Source organism: Schistocerca cancellata, chromosome 2 (assembly GCF_023864275.1).
Source record: "Schistocerca cancellata isolate TAMUIC-IGC-003103 chromosome 2, iqSchCanc2.1, whole genome shotgun sequence".
NCBI classification, from domain to species: domain Eukaryota; kingdom Metazoa; phylum Arthropoda; class Insecta; order Orthoptera; family Acrididae; genus Schistocerca; species Schistocerca cancellata.
The window spans coordinates 1,111,014,342-1,111,033,782 of NC_064627.1; the positions used below are offsets into that span (position 1 = coordinate 1,111,014,342).

The 19,441-nt window shown below is 49.7% G+C and overlaps 20 non-coding genes across 20 annotated transcripts; 10 read left to right on the top strand and 10 right to left on the bottom strand.

The window, feature by feature from the left end:
• Positions 1-397: 397 nt before the first annotated feature.
• On the bottom strand, positions 398-469 carry Trnag-ccc (transfer RNA glycine (anticodon CCC)). Its single transcript has one exon. It is a non-coding gene; the product is annotated as a tRNA-Gly (tRNA).
• Positions 470-1,152: 683 nt separating this feature from the next.
• Positions 1,153-1,236, top strand: Trnal-uaa (transfer RNA leucine (anticodon UAA)). Its single transcript has one exon. It is a non-coding gene; the product is annotated as a tRNA-Leu (tRNA).
• A 1,126-nt stretch (positions 1,237-2,362) lies between these two features.
• Trnag-ccc (transfer RNA glycine (anticodon CCC)) lies at positions 2,363-2,434 on the bottom strand. The gene has a single exon. It is a non-coding gene; the product is annotated as a tRNA-Gly (tRNA).
• A 683-nt stretch (positions 2,435-3,117) lies between these two features.
• Trnal-uaa (transfer RNA leucine (anticodon UAA)) lies at positions 3,118-3,201 on the top strand. The gene has a single exon. It is a non-coding gene; the product is annotated as a tRNA-Leu (tRNA).
• Positions 3,202-4,327: 1,126 nt separating this feature from the next.
• On the bottom strand, positions 4,328-4,399 carry Trnaw-cca (transfer RNA tryptophan (anticodon CCA)). The gene has a single exon. It is a non-coding gene; the product is annotated as a tRNA-Trp (tRNA).
• Positions 4,400-5,082: 683 nt separating this feature from the next.
• On the top strand, positions 5,083-5,166 carry Trnal-uaa (transfer RNA leucine (anticodon UAA)). The gene has a single exon. It is a non-coding gene; the product is annotated as a tRNA-Leu (tRNA).
• A 1,126-nt stretch (positions 5,167-6,292) lies between these two features.
• Trnag-ccc (transfer RNA glycine (anticodon CCC)) lies at positions 6,293-6,364 on the bottom strand. The gene has a single exon. It is a non-coding gene; the product is annotated as a tRNA-Gly (tRNA).
• Positions 6,365-7,047: 683 nt separating this feature from the next.
• Positions 7,048-7,131, top strand: Trnal-uaa (transfer RNA leucine (anticodon UAA)). The gene has a single exon. It is a non-coding gene; the product is annotated as a tRNA-Leu (tRNA).
• Positions 7,132-8,257: 1,126 nt separating this feature from the next.
• Trnag-ccc (transfer RNA glycine (anticodon CCC)) lies at positions 8,258-8,329 on the bottom strand. The gene has a single exon. It is a non-coding gene; the product is annotated as a tRNA-Gly (tRNA).
• A 683-nt stretch (positions 8,330-9,012) lies between these two features.
• Positions 9,013-9,096, top strand: Trnal-uaa (transfer RNA leucine (anticodon UAA)). Its single transcript has one exon. It is a non-coding gene; the product is annotated as a tRNA-Leu (tRNA).
• A 1,126-nt stretch (positions 9,097-10,222) lies between these two features.
• Positions 10,223-10,294, bottom strand: Trnag-ccc (transfer RNA glycine (anticodon CCC)). The gene has a single exon. It is a non-coding gene; the product is annotated as a tRNA-Gly (tRNA).
• Positions 10,295-10,977: 683 nt separating this feature from the next.
• On the top strand, positions 10,978-11,061 carry Trnal-uaa (transfer RNA leucine (anticodon UAA)). The gene has a single exon. It is a non-coding gene; the product is annotated as a tRNA-Leu (tRNA).
• A 1,126-nt stretch (positions 11,062-12,187) lies between these two features.
• On the bottom strand, positions 12,188-12,259 carry Trnag-ccc (transfer RNA glycine (anticodon CCC)). The gene has a single exon. It is a non-coding gene; the product is annotated as a tRNA-Gly (tRNA).
• A 683-nt stretch (positions 12,260-12,942) lies between these two features.
• Trnal-uaa (transfer RNA leucine (anticodon UAA)) lies at positions 12,943-13,026 on the top strand. The gene has a single exon. It is a non-coding gene; the product is annotated as a tRNA-Leu (tRNA).
• A 1,126-nt stretch (positions 13,027-14,152) lies between these two features.
• Trnag-ccc (transfer RNA glycine (anticodon CCC)) lies at positions 14,153-14,224 on the bottom strand. Its single transcript has one exon. It is a non-coding gene; the product is annotated as a tRNA-Gly (tRNA).
• A 683-nt stretch (positions 14,225-14,907) lies between these two features.
• Trnal-uaa (transfer RNA leucine (anticodon UAA)) lies at positions 14,908-14,991 on the top strand. The gene has a single exon. It is a non-coding gene; the product is annotated as a tRNA-Leu (tRNA).
• Positions 14,992-16,117: 1,126 nt separating this feature from the next.
• Trnag-ccc (transfer RNA glycine (anticodon CCC)) lies at positions 16,118-16,189 on the bottom strand. The gene has a single exon. It is a non-coding gene; the product is annotated as a tRNA-Gly (tRNA).
• A 683-nt stretch (positions 16,190-16,872) lies between these two features.
• Positions 16,873-16,956, top strand: Trnal-uaa (transfer RNA leucine (anticodon UAA)). Its single transcript has one exon. It is a non-coding gene; the product is annotated as a tRNA-Leu (tRNA).
• A 1,127-nt stretch (positions 16,957-18,083) lies between these two features.
• On the bottom strand, positions 18,084-18,155 carry Trnag-ccc (transfer RNA glycine (anticodon CCC)). The gene has a single exon. It is a non-coding gene; the product is annotated as a tRNA-Gly (tRNA).
• A 683-nt stretch (positions 18,156-18,838) lies between these two features.
• On the top strand, positions 18,839-18,922 carry Trnal-uaa (transfer RNA leucine (anticodon UAA)). Its single transcript has one exon. It is a non-coding gene; the product is annotated as a tRNA-Leu (tRNA).
• The last annotated feature ends 519 nt before the right edge of the window (positions 18,923-19,441 follow it).

Here is a 19,441-nt window from a genome sequence, read left to right on the forward strand (position 1 = left end):
CTTCGCTTTCGTTGCTGCTTAGCGTTAATGATGCTGTCCAGCACGCTGACGCCACTCTTGCCTCTCGGTACACTAAGGCGCGAATCTGTGGCCACAATAAAATGAAAGGTTCTGTCGTGTGTTTGTCGTTTTTTGGTCTCTCACAGTCGTTTCTCGCGCCTGCCCTCTACATATATGCCCGTTTCCAAGCGTCAGCTTTCGCGTCAGCCGAGCAAAGTCGAGACAAGTCGACACATGGAGACACACGATGCTGTGAAACGAAATCCGGCGACTAGCGCACTGGCTACACGGAGTGAGACGTGGGGCGAAGGAAAACTATTCGTAACGCGACAGTTCTCAGTTACGAGGATCGCGTTACGTTACGTGGAATATCCCTAGAAGAAAAATGTACGTGTCGTGCGGTGGCCGGGAATCGAACCCGGATCAATTGCTTGGGAAGCAACCATACTGACCGTTACACCACCACCGCCTTGCGCTGCGCTTCACTCACGCCGCGATGTGTCGGCTACCCTCCTGCCACCAGAGGCCGAAGGCGAAGGCGCTGTAGGCGCTCAACGCCAGGGCGGAGATGAGCACATCTGAACGCAGTGTGTAGGTGCTGCTAGGACGATGTAGCGTAACTAGAAGCAGAACTGACAGCCGTTGAAGAAACTGCACTTTAATTTACAGCAGCGTGATAAAAGAAATATCTAATGTGACGTACTTACTGACGATCCAGAGACGATTGAGCATATGTGTGCCAGTCCAGAAGTAGAAAGCGCGTACGTATCATAGTGTTAAGTTGGTTAGTTTGATGCTCGCCTGGAGCATATCATTGGCTTCCCGTAAGGGTGAAATGCACAGCGTAGCCGTTGATAGGGAACGGCCTTTTCTTGTCATTCGTTGTTTTCTCTGCGCCAATGTAAAAATTGATAATTAGAGTTCTGCTCGTTCTACTAAAGACAGATGGCGACGGAAAACATCGGTGTAAGGCACCATATTTAAGCTGTGGTTCCCGAAAGTGAGGGTGGGGTGCAACCTCACATCTGACAACTCGTCTAAAATACTCTAAAAAAACGTATTTCCTTCACACAAGAAAAAACAAGCAAATTTCGCAGTCAGGCTCTGGAGATGAAGCTAGAAACGACGGCAGCACGTTATTTGCGCTCGCACGTCAGATTGGCCGAGCGGTCTAAGGCGCCAGATTTAAGCTCTGGTTCCCGAAAGGGAGCGTGGGTTCGAACCCCACATCTGACAATGAATTTTAAATATTCCAAAACTGCCTATTTCCTTCGTGCGGGAAAGCAAGTAAATTACGCGCAAACAGGTTCGAGAGATATTATTAGAGATGGCAGTGATTACGGAGCTTGCCCTGCAAGTCTGATTGCCTGGCGGTCAGAAGGAATGGAAAGCTGTTAGGAGACATGGCTTTCAGCCAGGCGGCCCGGATTCGATTCCCGGTAGCCGAACATACTTTTGTTTGCTGAGTCTTGGCTATTCTCAGGGCGTTTACGTTTTCTTTGTGTTGTGCTTTTTGGGTCCAAGCGTCAAGAAAGCAAAAGTCAACGAAAGCAGATACGTGTATAAATGACTGGCAGGGCAGTAACGAAGGTGGATGAGCCGGTGGACCGGGTATTGGACTGCTGACGTGGCCCCATTGCACAGCTCGTCAGCTCAGTAGGTTAGAGCGCCGTGCTGTGAACACAAAGGCCATGTATTCGATCGCAGCAAGTGCCATTTAATTTTTCTCTCGTAAAAGACAGTGCTTCCTCCAGCGAGACACTGCCATGTAAATACCAAGTGACATGCACAACAAGCAATATGTCTGCACGTTTCGCGGCGTTGCGGCTAACGGCCATAGCACGCTGAGTGCAGCGGTTCTCGTCTGTTCATTGTAGTTAAGAACCGTTGGGCGTGGTTAGTACTTGGATGGGTGACCAGCTGGGAGCTCGACCTGCATTTGGCTTCTTTCATTTTGCCTTTTTACTTCGCTTTCGTTGCTGCTTAGCGTTAATGATGCTGTCCAGCACGCTGACGCCACTCTTGCCTCTCGGTACACTAAGGCGCGAATCTGTGGCCACAATAAAATGAAAGGTTCTGTCGTGTGTTTGTCGTTTTTTGGTCTCTCACAGTCGTTTCTCGCGCCTGCCCTCTACATATATGCCCGTTTCAAAGCGTCAGCTTTCGCGTCAGCCGAGCAAAGTCGAGACAAGTCGACACATGGAGACACACGATGCTGTGAAACGAAATCCGGCGACTAGCGCACTGGCTACACGGAGTGAGACGTGGGGCGAAGGAAAACTATTCGTAACGCGACAGTTCTCAGTTACGAGGATCGCGTTACGTTACGTGGAATATCCCTAGAAGAAAAATGTACGTGTCGTGCGGTGGCCGGGAATCGAACCCGGATCAACTGCTTGGGAAGCAACCATGCTGACCGTTACACCACCACCGCCTTGCGCTGTGCTTCACTCACGCCGCGATGTGTCGGCTACCCTCCTGCCACCAGAGGCCGAAGGCGAAGGCGCTGTAGGCGCTCAACGCCAGGGCGGAGATGAGCACATCTGAACGCAGTGTGTAGGTGCTGCTAGGACGATGTAGCGTAACTAGAAGCAGAACTGACAGCCGTTGAAGAAACTGCACTTTAATTTACAGCAGCGTGATAAAAGAAATATCTAATGTGACGTACTTACTGACGATCCAGAGACGATTGAGCATATGTGTGCCAGTCCAGAAGTAGAAAGCGCGTACGTATCATAGTGTTAAGTTGGTTAGTTTGATGCTCGCCTGGAGCATATCATTGGCTTCCCGTAAGGGTGAAATGCACAGCGTAGCCGTTGATAGGGAACGGCCTTTTCTTGTCATTCGTTGTTTTCTCTGCGCCAATGTAAAAATTGATAATTAGAGTTCTGCTCGTTCTACTAAAGACAGATGGCGACGGAAAACATCGGTGTAAGGCACCATATTTAAGCTGTGGTTCCCGAAAGTGAGGGTGGGGTGCAACCTCACATCTGACAACTCGTCTAAAATACTCTAAAAAAACGTATTTCCTTCACACAAGAAAAAACAAGCAAATTTCGCAGTCAGGCTCTGGAGATGAAGCTAGAAACGACGGCAGCACGTTATTTGCGCTCGCACGTCAGATTGGCCGAGCGGTCTAAGGCGCCAGATTTAAGCTCTGGTTCCCGAAAGGGAGCGTGGGTTCGAACCCCACATCTGACAATGAATTTTAAATATTCCAAAACTGCCTATTTCCTTCGTGCGGGAAAGCAAGTAAATTACGCGCAAACAGGTTCGAGAGATATTATTAGAGATGGCAGTGATTACGGAGCTTGCCCTGCAAGTCTGATTGCCTGGCGGTCAGAAGGAATGGAAAGCTGTTAGGAGACATGGCTTTCAGCCAGGCGGCCCGGATTCGATTCCCGGTAGCCGAACATACTTTTGTTTGCTGAGTCTTGGCTATTCTCAGGGCGTTTACGTTTTCTTTGTGTTGTGCTTTTTGGGTCCAAGCGTCAAGAAAGCAAAAGTCAACGAAAGCAGATACGTGTATAAATGACTGGCAGGGCAGTAACGAAGGTGGATGAGCCGGTGGACCGGGTATTGGACTGCTGACGTGGCCCCATTGCACAGCTCGTCAGCTCAGTAGGTTAGAGCGCCGTGCTGTGAACACAAAGGCCATGTATTCGATCGCAGCAAGTGCCATTTAATTTTTCTCTCGTAAAAGACAGTGCTTCCTCCAGCGAGACACTGCCATGTAAATACCAAGTGACATGCACAACAAGCAATATGTCTGCACGTTTCGCGGCGTTGCGGCTAACGGCCATAGCACGCTGAGTGCAGCGGTTCTCGTCTGTTCATTGTAGTTAAGAACCGTTGGGCGTGGTTAGTACTTGGATGGGTGACCAGCTGGGAGCTCGACCTGCATTTGGCTTCTTTCATTTTGCCTTTTTACTTCGCTTTCGTTGCTGCTTAGCGTTAATGATGCTGTCCAGCACGCTGACGCCACTCTTGCCTCTCGGTACACTAAGGCGCGAATCTGTGGCCACAATAAAATGAAAGGTTCTGTCGTGTGTTTGTCGTTTTTTGGTCTCTCACAGTCGTTTCTCGCGCCTGCCCTCTACATATATGCCCGTTTCCAAGCGTCAGCTTTCGCGTCAGCCGAGCAAAGTCGAGACAAGTCGACACATGGAGACACACGATGCTGTGAAACGAAATCCGGCGACTAGCGCACTGGCTACACGGAGTGAGACGTGGGGCGAAGGAAAACTATTCGTAACGCGACAGTTCTCAGTTACGAGGATCGCGTTACGTTACGTGGAATATCCCTAGAAGAAAAATGTACGTGTCGTGCGGTGGCCGGGAATCGAACCCGGATCAACTGCTTTGGAAGCAACCATGCTGACCGTTACACCACCACCGCCTTGCGCTGTGCTTCACTCACGCCGCGATGTGTCGGCTACCCTCCTGCCACCAGAGGCCGAAGGCGAAGGCGCTGTAGGCGCTCAACGCCAGGGCGGAGGTGAGCACATCTGAACGCAGTGTGTAGGTGCTGCTAGGACGATGTTGCGTAACTAGAAGCAGAACTGACAGCCGTTGAAGAAACTGCCCTTTAATTTACAGCAGCGTGATAAAAGAAATATCTAATGTGACGTACTTACTGACGATCCAGAGACGATTGAGCATATGTGTGCCAGTCCAGAAGTAGAAAGCGCGTACATATCATAGTGTTAAGTTGGTTAGTTTGATGCTCGCCTGGAGCATATCATTGGCTTCCCGTAAGGGTGAAATGCACAGCGTAGCCGTTGATAGGGAACGGCCTTTTCTTGTCATTCGTTGTTTTCTCTGCGCCGATGTAAAAATTGATAATTAGAGTTCTGCTCGTTCTACTAAAGACAGATGGCGACGGAAAACAACGGTGTAAGGCACCATATTTAAGCTGTGGTTCCCGAAAGTGAGGGTGGGGTGCAACCTCACATCTGACAACTCGTCTAAAATACTCTAAAAAAACGTATTTCCTTCACACAAGAAAAAACAAGCAAATTTCGCAGTCAGGCTCTGGAGATGAAGCTAGAAACGACGGCAGCACGTTATTTGCGCTCGCACGTCAGATTGGCCGAGCGGTCTAAGGCGCCAGATTTAAGCTCTGGTTCCCGAAAGGGAGCGTGGGTTCGAACCCCACATCTGACAATGAATTTTAAATATTCCAAAACTGCCCATTTCCTTCGTGCGGGAAAGCAAGTAAATTACGCGCAAACAGGTTCGAGAGATATTATTAGAGATGGCAGTGATTACGGAGCTTGCCCTGCAAGTCTGATTGCCTGGCGGTCAGAAGGAATGGAAAGCTGTTAGGAGACATGGCTTTCAGCCAGGCGGCCCGGATTCGATTCCCGGTAGCCGAACATACTTTTGTTTGCTGAGTCTTGGCTATTCTCAGGGCGTTTACGTTTTCTTTGTGTTGTGCTTTTTGGGTCCAAGCGTCAAGAAAGCAAAAGTCAACGAAAGCAGATACGTGTATAAATGACTGGCAGGGCAGTAACGAAGGTGGATGAGCCGGTGGACCGGGTATTGGACTGCTGACGTGGCCCCATTGCACAGCTCGTCAGCTCAGTAGGTTAGAGCGCCGTGCTGTGAACACAAAGGCCATGTATTCGATCGCAGCAAGTGCCATTTAATTTTTCTCTCGTAAAAGACAGTGCTTCCTCCAGCGAGACACTGCCATGTAAATACCAAGTGACATGCACAACAAGCAATATGTCTGCACGTTTCGCGGCGTTGCGGCTAACGGCCATAGCACGCTGAGTGCAGCGGTTCTCGTCTGTTCATTGTAGTTAAGAACCGTTGGGCGTGGTTAGTACTTGGATGGGTGACCAGCTGGGAGCTCGACCTGCATTTGGCTTCTTTCATTTTGCCTTTTTACTTCGCTTTCGTTGCTGCTTAGCGTTAATGATGCTGTCCAGCACGCTGACGCCACTCTTGCCTCTCGGTACACTAAGGCGCGAATCTGTGGCCACAATAAAATGAAAGGTTCTGTCGTGTGTTTGTCGTTTTTTGGTCTCTCACAGTCGTTTCTCGCGCCTGCCCTCTACATATATGCCCGTTTCCAAGCGTCAGCTTTCGCGTCAGCCGAGCAAAGTCGAGACAAGTCGACACATGGAGACACACGATGCTGTGAAACGAAATCCGGCGACTAGCGCACTGGCTACACGGAGTGAGACGTGGGGCGAAGGAAAACTATTCGTAACGCGACAGTTCTCAGTTACGAGGATCGCGTTACGTTACGTGGAATATCCCTAGAAGAAAAATGTACGTGTCGTGCGGTGGCCGGGAATCGAACCCGGATCAATTGCTTGGGAAGCAACCATACTGACCGTTACACCACCACCGCCTTGCGCTGCGCTTCACTCACGCCGCGATGTGTCGGCTACCCTCCTGCCACCAGAGGCCGAAGGCGAAGGCGCTGTAGGCGCTCAACGCCAGGGCGGAGATGAGCACATCTGAACGCAGTGTGTAGGTGCTGCTAGGACGATGTAGCGTAACTAGAAGCAGAACTGACAGCCGTTGAAGAAACTACACTTTAATTTACAGCAGCGTGATAAAAGAAATATCTAATGTGACGTACTTACTGACGATCCAGAGACGATTGAGCATATGTGTGCCAGTCCAGAAGTAGAAAGCGCGTACGTATCATAGTGTTAAGTTGGTTAGTTTGATGCTCGCCTGGAGCATATCATTGGCTTCCCGTAAGGGTGAAATGCACAGCGTAGCCGTTGATAGGGAACGGCCTTTTCTTGTCATTCGTTGTTTTCTCTGCGCCAATGTAAAAATTGATAATTAGAGTTCTGCTCGTTCTACTAAAGACAGATGGCGACGGAAAACATCGGTGTAAGGCACCATATTTAAGCTGTGGTTCCCGAAAGTGAGGGTGGGGTGCAACCTCACATCTGACAACTCGTCTAAAATACTCTAAAAAAACGTATTTCCTTCACACAAGAAAAAACAAGCAAATTTCGCAGTCAGGCTCTGGAGATGAAGCTAGAAACGACGGCAGCACGTTATTTGCGCTCGCACGTCAGATTGGCCGAGCGGTCTAAGGCGCCAGATTTAAGCTCTGGTTCCCGAAAGGGAGCGTGGGTTCGAACCCCACATCTGACAATGAATTTTAAATATTCCAAAACTGCCTATTTCCTTCGTGCGGGAAAGCAAGTAAATTACGCGCAAACAGGTTCGAGAGATATTATTAGAGATGGCAGTGATTACGGAGCTTGCCCTGCAAGTCTGATTGCCTGGCGGTCAGAAGGAATGGAAAGCTGTTAGGAGACATGGCTTTCAGCCAGGCGGCCCGGATTCGATTCCCGGTAGCCGAACATACTTTTGTTTGCTGAGTCTTGGCTATTCTCAGGGCGTTTACGTTTTCTTTGTGTTGTGCTTTTTGGGTCCAAGCGTCAAGAAAGCAAAAGTCAACGAAAGCAGATACGTGTATAAATGACTGGCAGGGCAGTAACGAAGGTGGATGAGCCGGTGGACCGGGTATTGGACTGCTGACGTGGCCCCATTGCACAGCTCGTCAGCTCAGTAGGTTAGAGCGCCGTGCTGTGAACACAAAGGCCATGTATTCGATCGCAGCAAGTGCCATTTAATTTTTCTCTCGTAAAAGACAGTGCTTCCTCCAGCGAGACACTGCCATGTAAATACCAAGTGACATGCACAACAAGCAATATGTCTGCACGTTTCGCGGCGTTGCGGCTAACGGCCATAGCACGCTGAGTGCAGCGGTTCTCGTCTGTTCATTGTAGTTAAGAACCGTTGGGCGTGGTTAGTACTTGGATGGGTGACCAGCTGGGAGCTCGACCTGCATTTGGCTTCTTTCATTTTGCCTTTTTACTTCGCTTTCGTTGCTGCTTAGCGTTAATGATGCTGTCCAGCACGCTGACGCCACTCTTGCCTCTCGGTACACTAAGGCGCGAATCTGTGGCCACAATAAAATGAAAGGTTCTGTCGTGTGTTTGTCGTTTTTTGGTCTCTCACAGTCGTTTCTCGCGCCTGCCCTCTACATATATGCCCGTTTCCAAGCGTCAGCTTTCGCGTCAGCCGAGCAAAGTCGAGACAAGTCGACACATGGAGACACACGATGCTGTGAAACGAAATCCGGCGACTAGCGCACTGGCTACACGGAGTGAGACGTGGGGCGAAGGAAAACTATTCGTAACGCGACAGTTCTCAGTTACGAGGATCGCGTTACGTTACGTGGAATATCCCTAGAAGAAAAATGTACGTGTCGTGCGGTGGCCGGGAATCGAACCCGGATCAATTGCTTGGGAAGCAACCATACTGACCGTTACACCACCACCGCCTTGCGCTGCGCTTCACTCACGCCGCGATGTGTCGGCTACCCTCCTGCCACCAGAGGCCGAAGGCGAAGGCGCTGTAGGCGCTCAACGCCAGGGCGGAGATGAGCACATCTGAACGCAGTGTGTAGGTGCTGCTAGGACGATGTAGCGTAACTAGAAGCAGAACTGACAGCCGTTGAAGAAACTACACTTTAATTTACAGCAGCGTGATAAAAGAAATATCTAATGTGACGTACTTACTGACGATCCAGAGACGATTGAGCATATGTGTGCCAGTCCAGAAGTAGAAAGCGCGTACGTATCATAGTGTTAAGTTGGTTAGTTTGATGCTCGCCTGGAGCATATCATTGGCTTCCCGTAAGGGTGAAATGCACAGCGTAGCCGTTGATAGGGAACGGCCTTTTCTTGTCATTCGTTGTTTTCTCTGCGCCAATGTAAAAATTGATAATTAGAGTTCTGCTCGTTCTACTAAAGACAGATGGCGACGGAAAACATCGGTGTAAGGCACCATATTTAAGCTGTGGTTCCCGAAAGTGAGGGTGGGGTGCAACCTCACATCTGACAACTCGTCTAAAATACTCTAAAAAAACGTATTTCCTTCACACAAGAAAAAACAAGCAAATTTCGCAGTCAGGCTCTGGAGATGAAGCTAGAAACGACGGCAGCACGTTATTTGCGCTCGCACGTCAGATTGGCCGAGCGGTCTAAGGCGCCAGATTTAAGCTCTGGTTCCCGAAAGGGAGCGTGGGTTCGAACCCCACATCTGACAATGAATTTTAAATATTCCAAAACTGCCTATTTCCTTCGTGCGGGAAAGCAAGTAAATTACGCGCAAACAGGTTCGAGAGATATTATTAGAGATGGCAGTGATTACGGAGCTTGCCCTGCAAGTCTGATTGCCTGGCGGTCAGAAGGAATGGAAAGCTGTTAGGAGACATGGCTTTCAGCCAGGCGGCCCGGATTCGATTCCCGGTAGCCGAACATACTTTTGTTTGCTGAGTCTTGGCTATTCTCAGGGCGTTTACGTTTTCTTTGTGTTGTGCTTTTTGGGTCCAAGCGTCAAGAAAGCAAAAGTCAACGAAAGCAGATACGTGTATAAATGACTGGCAGGGCAGTAACGAAGGTGGATGAGCCGGTGGACCGGGTATTGGACTGCTGACGTGGCCCCATTGCACAGCTCGTCAGCTCAGTAGGTTAGAGCGCCGTGCTGTGAACACAAAGGCCATGTATTCGATCGCAGCAAGTGCCATTTAATTTTTCTCTCGTAAAAGACAGTGCTTCCTCCAGCGAGACACTGCCATGTAAATACCAAGTGACATGCACAACAAGCAATATGTCTGCACGTTTCGCGGCGTTGCGGCTAACGGCCATAGCACGCTGAGTGCAGCGGTTCTCGTCTGTTCATTGTAGTTAAGAACCGTTGGGCGTGGTTAGTACTTGGATGGGTGACCAGCTGGGAGCTCGACCTGCATTTGGCTTCTTTCATTTTGCCTTTTTACTTCGCTTTCGTTGCTGCTTAGCGTTAATGATGCTGTCCAGCACGCTGACGCCACTCTTGCCTCTCGGTACACTAAGGCGCGAATCTGTGGCCACAATAAAATGAAAGGTTCTGTCGTGTGTTTGTCGTTTTTTGGTCTCTCACAGTCGTTTCTCGCGCCTGCCCTCTACATATATGCCCGTTTCCAAGCGTCAGCTTTCGCGTCAGCCGAGCAAAGTCGAGACAAGTCGACACATGGAGACACACGATGCTGTGAAACGAAATCCGGCGACTAGCGCACTGGCTACACGGAGTGAGACGTGGGGCGAAGGAAAACTATTCGTAACGCGACAGTTCTCAGTTACGAGGATCGCGTTACGTTACGTGGAATATCCCTAGAAGAAAAATGTACGTGTCGTGCGGTGGCCGGGAATCGAACCCGGATCAATTGCTTGGGAAGCAACCATACTGACCGTTACACCACCACCGCCTTGCGCTGCGCTTCACTCACGCCGCGATGTGTCGGCTACCCTCCTGCCACCAGAGGCCGAAGGCGAAGGCGCTGTAGGCGCTCAACGCCAGGGCGGAGATGAGCACATCTGAACGCAGTGTGTAGGTGCTGCTAGGACGATGTAGCGTAACTAGAAGCAGAACTGACAGCCGTTGAAGAAACTGCACTTTAATTTACAGCAGCGTGATAAAAGAAATATCTAATGTGACGTACTTACTGACGATCCAGAGACGATTGAGCATATGTGTGCCAGTCCAGAAGTAGAAAGCGCGTACGTATCATAGTGTTAAGTTGGTTAGTTTGATGCTCGCCTGGAGCATATCTTTGGCTTCCCGTAAGGGTGAAATGCACAGCGTAGCCGTTGATAGGGAACGGCCTTTTCTTGTCATTCGTTGTTTTCTCTGCGCCAATGTAAAAATTGATAATTAGAGTTCTGCTCGTTCTACTAAAGACAGATGGCGACGGAAAACATCGGTGTAAGGCACCATATTTAAGCTGTGGTTCCCGAAAGTGAGGGTGGGGTGCAACCTCACATCTGACAACTCGTCTAAAATACTCTAAAAAAACGTATTTCCTTCACACAAGAAAAAACAAGCAAATTTCGCAGTCAGGCTCTGGAGATGAAGCTAGAAACGACGGCAGCACGTTATTTGCGCTCGCACGTCAGATTGGCCGAGCGGTCTAAGGCGCCAGATTTAAGCTCTGGTTCCCGAAAGGGAGCGTGGGTTCGAACCCCACATCTGACAATGAATTTTAAATATTCCAAAACTGCCTATTTCCTTCGTGCGGGAAAGCAAGTAAATTACGCGCAAACAGGTTCGAGAGATATTATTAGAGATGGCAGTGATTACGGAGCTTGCCCTGCAAGTCTGATTGCCTGGCGGTCAGAAGGAATGGAAAGCTGTTAGGAGACATGGCTTTCAGCCAGGCGGCCCGGATTCGATTCCCGGTAGCCGAACATACTTTTGTTTGCTGAGTCTTGGCTATTCTCAGGGCGTTTACGTTTTCTTTGTGTTGTGCTTTTTGGGTCCAAGCGTCAAGAAAGCAAAAGTCAACGAAAGCAGATACGTGTATAAATGACTGGCAGGGCAGTAACGAAGGTGGATGAGCCGGTGGACCGGGTATTGGACTGCTGACGTGGCCCCATTGCACAGCTCGTCAGCTCAGTAGGTTAGAGCGCCGTGCTGTGAACACAAAGGCCATGTATTCGATCGCAGCAAGTGCCATTTAATTTTTCTCTCGTAAAAGACAGTGCTTCCTCCAGCGAGACACTGCCATGTAAATACCAAGTGACATGCACAACAAGCAATATGTCTGCACGTTTCGCGGCGTTGCGGCTAACGGCCATAGCACGCTGAGTGCAGCGGTTCTCGTCTGTTCATTGTAGTTAAGAACCGTTGGGCGTGGTTAGTACTTGGATGGGTGACCAGCTGGGAGCTCGACCTGCATTTGGCTTCTTTCATTTTGCCTTTTTACTTCGCTTTCGTTGCTGCTTAGCGTTAATGATGCTGTCCAGCACGCTGACGCCACTCTTGCCTCTCGGTACACTAAGGCGCGAATCTGTGGCCACAATAAAATGAAAGGTTCTGTCGTGTGTTTGTCGTTTTTTGGTCTCTCACAGTCGTTTCTCGCGCCTGCCCTCTACATATATGCCCGTTTCCAAGCGTCAGCTTTCGCGTCAGCCGAGCAAAGTCGAGACAAGTCGACACATGGAGACACACGATGCTGTGAAACGAAATCCGGCGACTAGCGCACTGGCTACACGGAGTGAGACGTGGGGCGAAGGAAAACTATTCGTAACGCGACAGTTCTCAGTTACGAGGATCGCGTTACGTTACGTGGAATATCCCTAGAAGAAAAATGTACGTGTCGTGCGGTGGCCGGGAATCGAACCCGGATCAATTGCTTGGGAAGCAACCATACTGACCGTTACACCACCACCGCCTTGCGCTGCGCTTCACTCACGCCGCGATGTGTCGGCTACCCTCCTGCCACCAGAGGCCGAAGGCGAAGGCGCTGTAGGCGCTCAACGCCAGGGCGGAGATGAGCACATCTGAACGCAGTGTGTAGGTGCTGCTAGGACGATGTAGCGTAACTAGAAGCAGAACTGACAGCCGTTGAAGAAACTGCACTTTAATTTACAGCAGCGTGATAAAAGAAATATCTAATGTGACGTACTTACTGACGATCCAGAGACGATTGAGCATATGTGTGCCAGTCCAGAAGTAGAAAGCGCGTACGTATCATAGTGTTAAGTTGGTTAGTTTGATGCTCGCCTGGAGCATATCTTTGGCTTCCCGTAAGGGTGAAATGCACAGCGTAGCCGTTGATAGGGAACGGCCTTTTCTTGTCATTCGTTGTTTTCTCTGCGCCAATGTAAAAATTGATAATTAGAGTTCTGCTCGTTCTACTAAAGACAGATGGCGACGGAAAACATCGGTGTAAGGCACCATATTTAAGCTGTGGTTCCCGAAAGTGAGGGTGGGGTGCAACCTCACATCTGACAACTCGTCTAAAATACTCTAAAAAAACGTATTTCCTTCACACAAGAAAAAACAAGCAAATTTCGCAGTCAGGCTCTGGAGATGAAGCTAGAAACGACGGCAGCACGTTATTTGCGCTCGCACGTCAGATTGGCCGAGCGGTCTAAGGCGCCAGATTTAAGCTCTGGTTCCCGAAAGGGAGCGTGGGTTCGAACCCCACATCTGACAATGAATTTTAAATATTCCAAAACTGCCTATTTCCTTCGTGCGGGAAAGCAAGTAAATTACGCGCAAACAGGTTCGAGAGATATTATTAGAGATGGCAGTGATTACGGAGCTTGCCCTGCAAGTCTGATTGCCTGGCGGTCAGAAGGAATGGAAAGCTGTTAGGAGACATGGCTTTCAGCCAGGCGGCCCGGATTCGATTCCCGGTAGCCGAACATACTTTTGTTTGCTGAGTCTTGGCTATTCTCAGGGCGTTTACGTTTTCTTTGTGTTGTGCTTTTTGGGTCCAAGCGTCAAGAAAGCAAAAGTCAACGAAAGCAGATACGTGTATAAATGACTGGCAGGGCAGTAACGAAGGTGGATGAGCCGGTGGACCGGGTATTGGACTGCTGACGTGGCCCCATTGCACAGCTCGTCAGCTCAGTAGGTTAGAGCGCCGTGCTGTGAACACAAAGGCCATGTATTCGATCGCAGCAAGTGCCATTTAATTTTTCTCTCGTAAAAGACAGTGCTTCCTCCAGCGAGACACTGCCATGTAAATACCAAGTGACATGCACAACAAGCAATATGTCTGCACGTTTCGCGGCGTTGCGGCTAACGGCCATAGCACGCTGAGTGCAGCGGTTCTCGTCTGTTCATTGTAGTTAAGAACCGTTGGGCGTGGTTAGTACTTGGATGGGTGACCAGCTGGGAGCTCGACCTGCATTTGGCTTCTTTCATTTTGCCTTTTTACTTCGCTTTCGTTGCTGCTTAGCGTTAATGATGCTGTCCAGCACGCTGACGCCACTCTTGCCTCTCGGTACACTAAGGCGCGAATCTGTGGCCACAATAAAATGAAAGGTTCTGTCGTGTGTTTGTCGTTTTTTGGTCTCTCACAGTCGTTTCTCGCGCCTGCCCTCTACATATATGCCCGTTTCCAAGCGTCAGCTTTCGCGTCAGCCGAGCAAAGTCGAGACAAGTCGACACATGGAGACACACGATGCTGTGAAACGAAATCCGGCGACTAGCGCACTGGCTACACGGAGTGAGACGTGGGGCGAAGGAAAACTATTCGTAACGCGACAGTTCTCAGTTACGAGGATCGCGTTACGTTACGTGGAATATCCCTAGAAGAAAAATGTACGTGTCGTGCGGTGGCCGGGAATCGAACCCGGATCAATTGCTTGGGAAGCAACCATACTGACCGTTACACCACCACCGCCTTGCGCTGCGCTTCACTCACGCCGCGATGTGTCGGCTACCCTCCTGCCACCAGAGGCCGAAGGCGAAGGCGCTGTAGGCGCTCAACGCCAGGGCGGAGATGAGCACATCTGAACGCAGTGTGTAGGTGCTGCTAGGACGATGTAGCGTAACTAGAAGCAGAACTGACAGCCGTTGAAGAAACTGCACTTTAATTTACAGCAGCGTGATAAAAGAAATATCTAATGTGACGTACTTACTGACGATCCAGAGACGATTGAGCATATGTGTGCCAGTCCAGAAGTAGAAAGCGCGTACGTATCATAGTGTTAAGTTGGTTAGTTTGATGCTCGCCTGGAGCATATCTTTGGCTTCCCGTAAGGGTGAAATGCACAGCGTAGCCGTTGATAGGGAACGGCCTTTTCTTGTCATTCGTTGTTTTCTCTGCGCCAATGTAAAAATTGATAATTAGAGTTCTGCTCGTTCTACTAAAGACAGATGGCGACGGAAAACATCGGTGTAAGGCACCATATTTAAGCTGTGGTTCCCGAAAGTGAGGGTGGGGTGCAACCTCACATCTGACAACTCGTCTAAAATACTCTAAAAAAACGTATTTCCTTCACACAAGAAAAAACAAGCAAATTTCGCAGTCAGGCTCTGGAGATGAAGCTAGAAACGACGGCAGCACGTTATTTGCGCTCGCACGTCAGATTGGCCGAGCGGTCTAAGGCGCCAGATTTAAGCTCTGGTTCCCGAAAGGGAGCGTGGGTTCGAACCCCACATCTGACAATGAATTTTAAATATTCCAAAACTGCCTATTTCCTTCGTGCGGGAAAGCAAGTAAATTACGCGCAAACAGGTTCGAGAGATATTATTAGAGATGGCAGTGATTACGGAGCTTGCCCTGCAAGTCTGATTGCCTGGCGGTCAGAAGGAATGGAAAGCTGTTAGGAGACATGGCTTTCAGCCAGGCGGCCCGGATTCGATTCCCGGTAGCCGAACATACTTTTGTTTGCTGAGTCTTGGCTATTCTCAGGGCGTTTACGTTTTCTTTGTGTTGTGCTTTTTGGGTCCAAGCGTCAAGAAAGCAAAAGTCAACGAAAGCAGATACGTGTATAAATGACTGGCAGGGCAGTAACGAAGGTGGATGAGCCGGTGGACCGGGTATTGGACTGCTGACGTGGCCCCATTGCACAGCTCGTCAGCTCAGTAGGTTAGAGCGCCGTGCTGTGAACACAAAGGCCATGTATTCGATCGCAGCAAGTGCCATTTAATTTTTCTCTCGTAAAAGACAGTGCTTCCTCCAGCGAGACACTGCCATGTAAATACCAAGTGACATGCACAACAAGCAATATGTCTGCACGTTTCGCGGCGTTGCGGCTAACGGCCATAGCACGCTGAGTGCAGCGGTTCTCGTCTGTTCATTGTAGTTAAGAACCGTTGGGCGTGGTTAGTACTTGGATGGGTGACCAGCTGGGAGCTCGACCTGCATTTGGCTTCTTTCATTTTGCCTTTTTACTTCGCTTTCGTTGCTGCTTAGCGTTAATGATGCTGTCCAGCACGCTGACGCCACTCTTGCCTCTCGGTACACTAAGGCGCGAATCTGTGGCCACAATAAAATGAAAGGTTCTGTCGTGTGTTTGTCGTTTTTTGGTCTCTCACAGTCGTTTCTCGCGCCTGCCCTCTACATATATGCCCGTTTCCAAGCGTCAGCTTTCGCGTCAGCCGAGCAAAGTCGAGACAAGTCGACACATGGAGACACACGATGCTGTGAAACGAAATCCGGCGACTAGCGCACTGGCTACACGGAGTGAGACGTGGGGCGAAGGAAAACTATTCGTAACGCGACAGTTCTCAGTTACGAGGATCGCGTTACGTTACGTGGAATATCCCTAGAAGAAAAATGTACGTGTCGTGCGGTGGCCGGGAATCGAACCCGGATCAATTGCTTGGGAAGCAACCATACTGACCGTTACACCACCACCGCCTTGCGCTGCGCTTCACTCACGCCGCGATGTGTCGGCTACCCTCCTGCCACCAGAGGCCGAAGGCGAAGGCGCTGTAGGCGCTCAACGCCAGGGCGGAGATGAGCACATCTGAACGCAGTGTGTAGGTGCTGCTAGGACGATGTAGCGTAACTAGAAGCAGAACTGACAGCCGTTGAAGAAACTGCACTTTAATTTACAGCAGCGTGATAAAAGAAATATCTAATGTGACGTACTTACTGACGATCCAGAGACGATTGAGCATATGTGTGCCAGTCCAGAAGTAGAAAGCGCGTACGTATCATAGTGTTAAGTTGGTTAGTTTGATGCTCGCCTGGAGCATATCATTGGCTTCCCGTAAGGGTGAAATGCACAGCGTAGCCGTTGATAGGGAACGGCCTTTTCTTGTCATTCGTTGTTTTCTCTGCGCCAATGTAAAAATTGATAATTAGAGTTCTGCTCGTTCTACTAAAGACAGATGGCGACGGAAAACATCGGTGTAAGGCACCATATTTAAGCTGTGGTTCCCGAAAGTGAGGGTGGGGTGCAACCTCACATCTGACAACTCGTCTAAAATACTCTAAAAAAACGTATTTCCTTCACACAAGAAAAAACAAGCAAATTTCGCAGTCAGGCTCTGGAGATGAAGCTAGAAACGACGGCAGCACGTTATTTGCGCTCGCACGTCAGATTGGCCGAGCGGTCTAAGGCGCCAGATTTAAGCTCTGGTTCCCGAAAGGGAGCGTGGGTTCGAACCCCACATCTGACAATGAATTTTAAATATTCCAAAACTGCCTATTTCCTTCGTGCGGGAAAGCAAGTAAATTACGCGCAAACAGGTTCGAGAGATATTATTAGAGATGGCAGTGATTACGGAGCTTGCCCTGCAAGTCTGATTGCCTGGCGGTCAGAAGGAATGGAAAGCTGTTAGGAGACATGGCTTTCAGCCAGGCGGCCCGGATTCGATTCCCGGTAGCCGAACATACTTTTGTTTGCTGAGTCTTGGCTATTCTCAGGGCGTTTACGTTTTCTTTGTGTTGTGCTTTTTGGGTCCAAGCGTCAAGAAAGCAAAAGTCAACGAAAGCAGATACGTGTATAAATGACTGGCAGGGCAGTAACGAAGGTGGATGAGCCGGTGGACCGGGTATTGGACTGCTGACGTGGCCCCATTGCACAGCTCGTCAGCTCAGTAGGTTAGAGCGCCGTGCTGTGAACACAAAGGCCATGTATTCGATCGCAGCAAGTGCCATTTAATTTTTCTCTCGTAAAAGACAGTGCTTCCTCCAGCGAGACACTGCCATGTAAATACCAAGTGACATGCACAACAAGCAATATGTCTGCACGTTTCGCGGCGTTGCGGCTAACGGCCATAGCACGCTGAGTGCAGCGGTTCTCGTCTGTTCATTGTAGTTAAGAACCGTTGGGCGTGGTTAGTACTTGGATGGGTGACCAGCTGGGAGCTCGACCTGCATTTGGCTTCTTTCATTTTGCCTTTTTACTTCGCTTTCGTTGCTGCTTAGCGTTAATGATGCTGTCCAGCACGCTGACGCCACTCTTGCCTCTCGGTACACTAAGGCGCGAATCTGTGGCCACAATAAAATGAAAGGTTCTGTCGTGTGTTTGTCGTTTTTTGGTCTCTCACAGTCGTTTCTCGCGCCTGCCCTCTACATATATGCCCGTTTCCAAGCGTCAGCTTTCGCGTCAGCTTTCGCAAAGTCGAGACAAGTCGACACATGGAGACACACGATGCTGTGAAACGAAATCCGGCGACTAGCGCACTGGCTACACGGAGTGAGACGTGGGGCGAAGGAAAACTATTCGTAACGCGACAGTTCTCAGTTACGAGGATCGCGTTACGTTACGTGGAATATCCCTAGAAGAAAAATGTACGTGTCGTGCGGTGGCCGGGAATCGAACCCGGATCAATTGCTTGGGAAGCAACCATACTGACCGTTACACCACCACCGCCTTGCGCTGCGCTTCACTCACGCCGCGATGTGTCGGCTACCCTCCTGCCACCAGAGGCCGAAGGCGAAGGCGCTGTAGGCGCTCAACGCCAGGGCGGAGATGAGCACATCTGAACGCAGTGTGTAGGTGCTGCTAGGACGATGTAGCGTAACTAGAAGCAGAACTGACAGCCGTTGAAGAAACTGCACTTTAATTTACAGCAGCGTGATAAAAGAAATATCTAATGTGACGTACTTACTGACGATCCAGAGACGATTGAGCATATGTGTGCCAGTCCAGAAGTAGAAAGCGCGTACGTATCATAGTGTTAAGTTGGTTAGTTTGATGCTCGCCTGGAGCATATCATTGGCTTCCCGTAAGGGTGAAATGCACAGCGTAGCCGTTGATAGGGAACGGCCTTTTCTTGTCATTCGTTGTTTTCTCTGCGCCAATGTAAAAATTGATAATTAGAGTTCTGCTCGTTCTACTAAAGACAGATGGCGACGGAAAACATCGGTGTAAGGCACCATATTTAAGCTGTGGTTCCCGAAAGTGAGGGTGGGGTGCAACCTCACATCTGACAACTCGTCTAAAATACTCTAAAAAAACGTATTTCCTTCACACAAGAAAAAACAAGCAAATTTCGCAGTCAGGCTCTGGAGATGAAGCTAGAAACGACGGCAGCACGTTATTTGCGCTCGCACGTCAGATTGGCCGAGCGGTCTAAGGCGCCAGATTTAAGCTCTGGTTCCCGAAAGGGAGCGTGGGTTCGAACCCCACATCTGACAATGAATTTTAAATATTCCAAAACTGCCTATTTCCTTCGTGCGGGAAAGCAAGTAAATTACGCGCAAACAGGTTCGAGAGATATTATTAGAGATGGCAGTGATTACGGAGCTTGCCCTGCAAGTCTGATTGCCTGGCGGTCAGAAGGAATGGAAAGCTGTTAGGAGACATGGCTTTCAGCCAGGCGGCCCGGATTCGATTCCCGGTAGCCGAACATACTTTTGTTTGCTGAGTCTTGGCTATTCTCAGGGCGTTTACGTTTTCTTTGTGTTGTGCTTTTTGGGTCCAAGCGTCAAGAAAGCAAAAGTCAACGAAAGCAGATACGTGTATAAATGACTGGCAGGGCAGTAACGAAGGTGGATGAGCCGGTGGACCGGGTATTGGACTGCTGACGTGGCCCCATTGCACAGCTCGTCAGCTCAGTAGGTTAGAGCGCCGTGCTGTGAACACAAAGGCCATGTATTCGATCGCAGCAAGTGCCATTTAATTTTTCTCTCGTAAAAGACAGTGCTTCCTCCAGC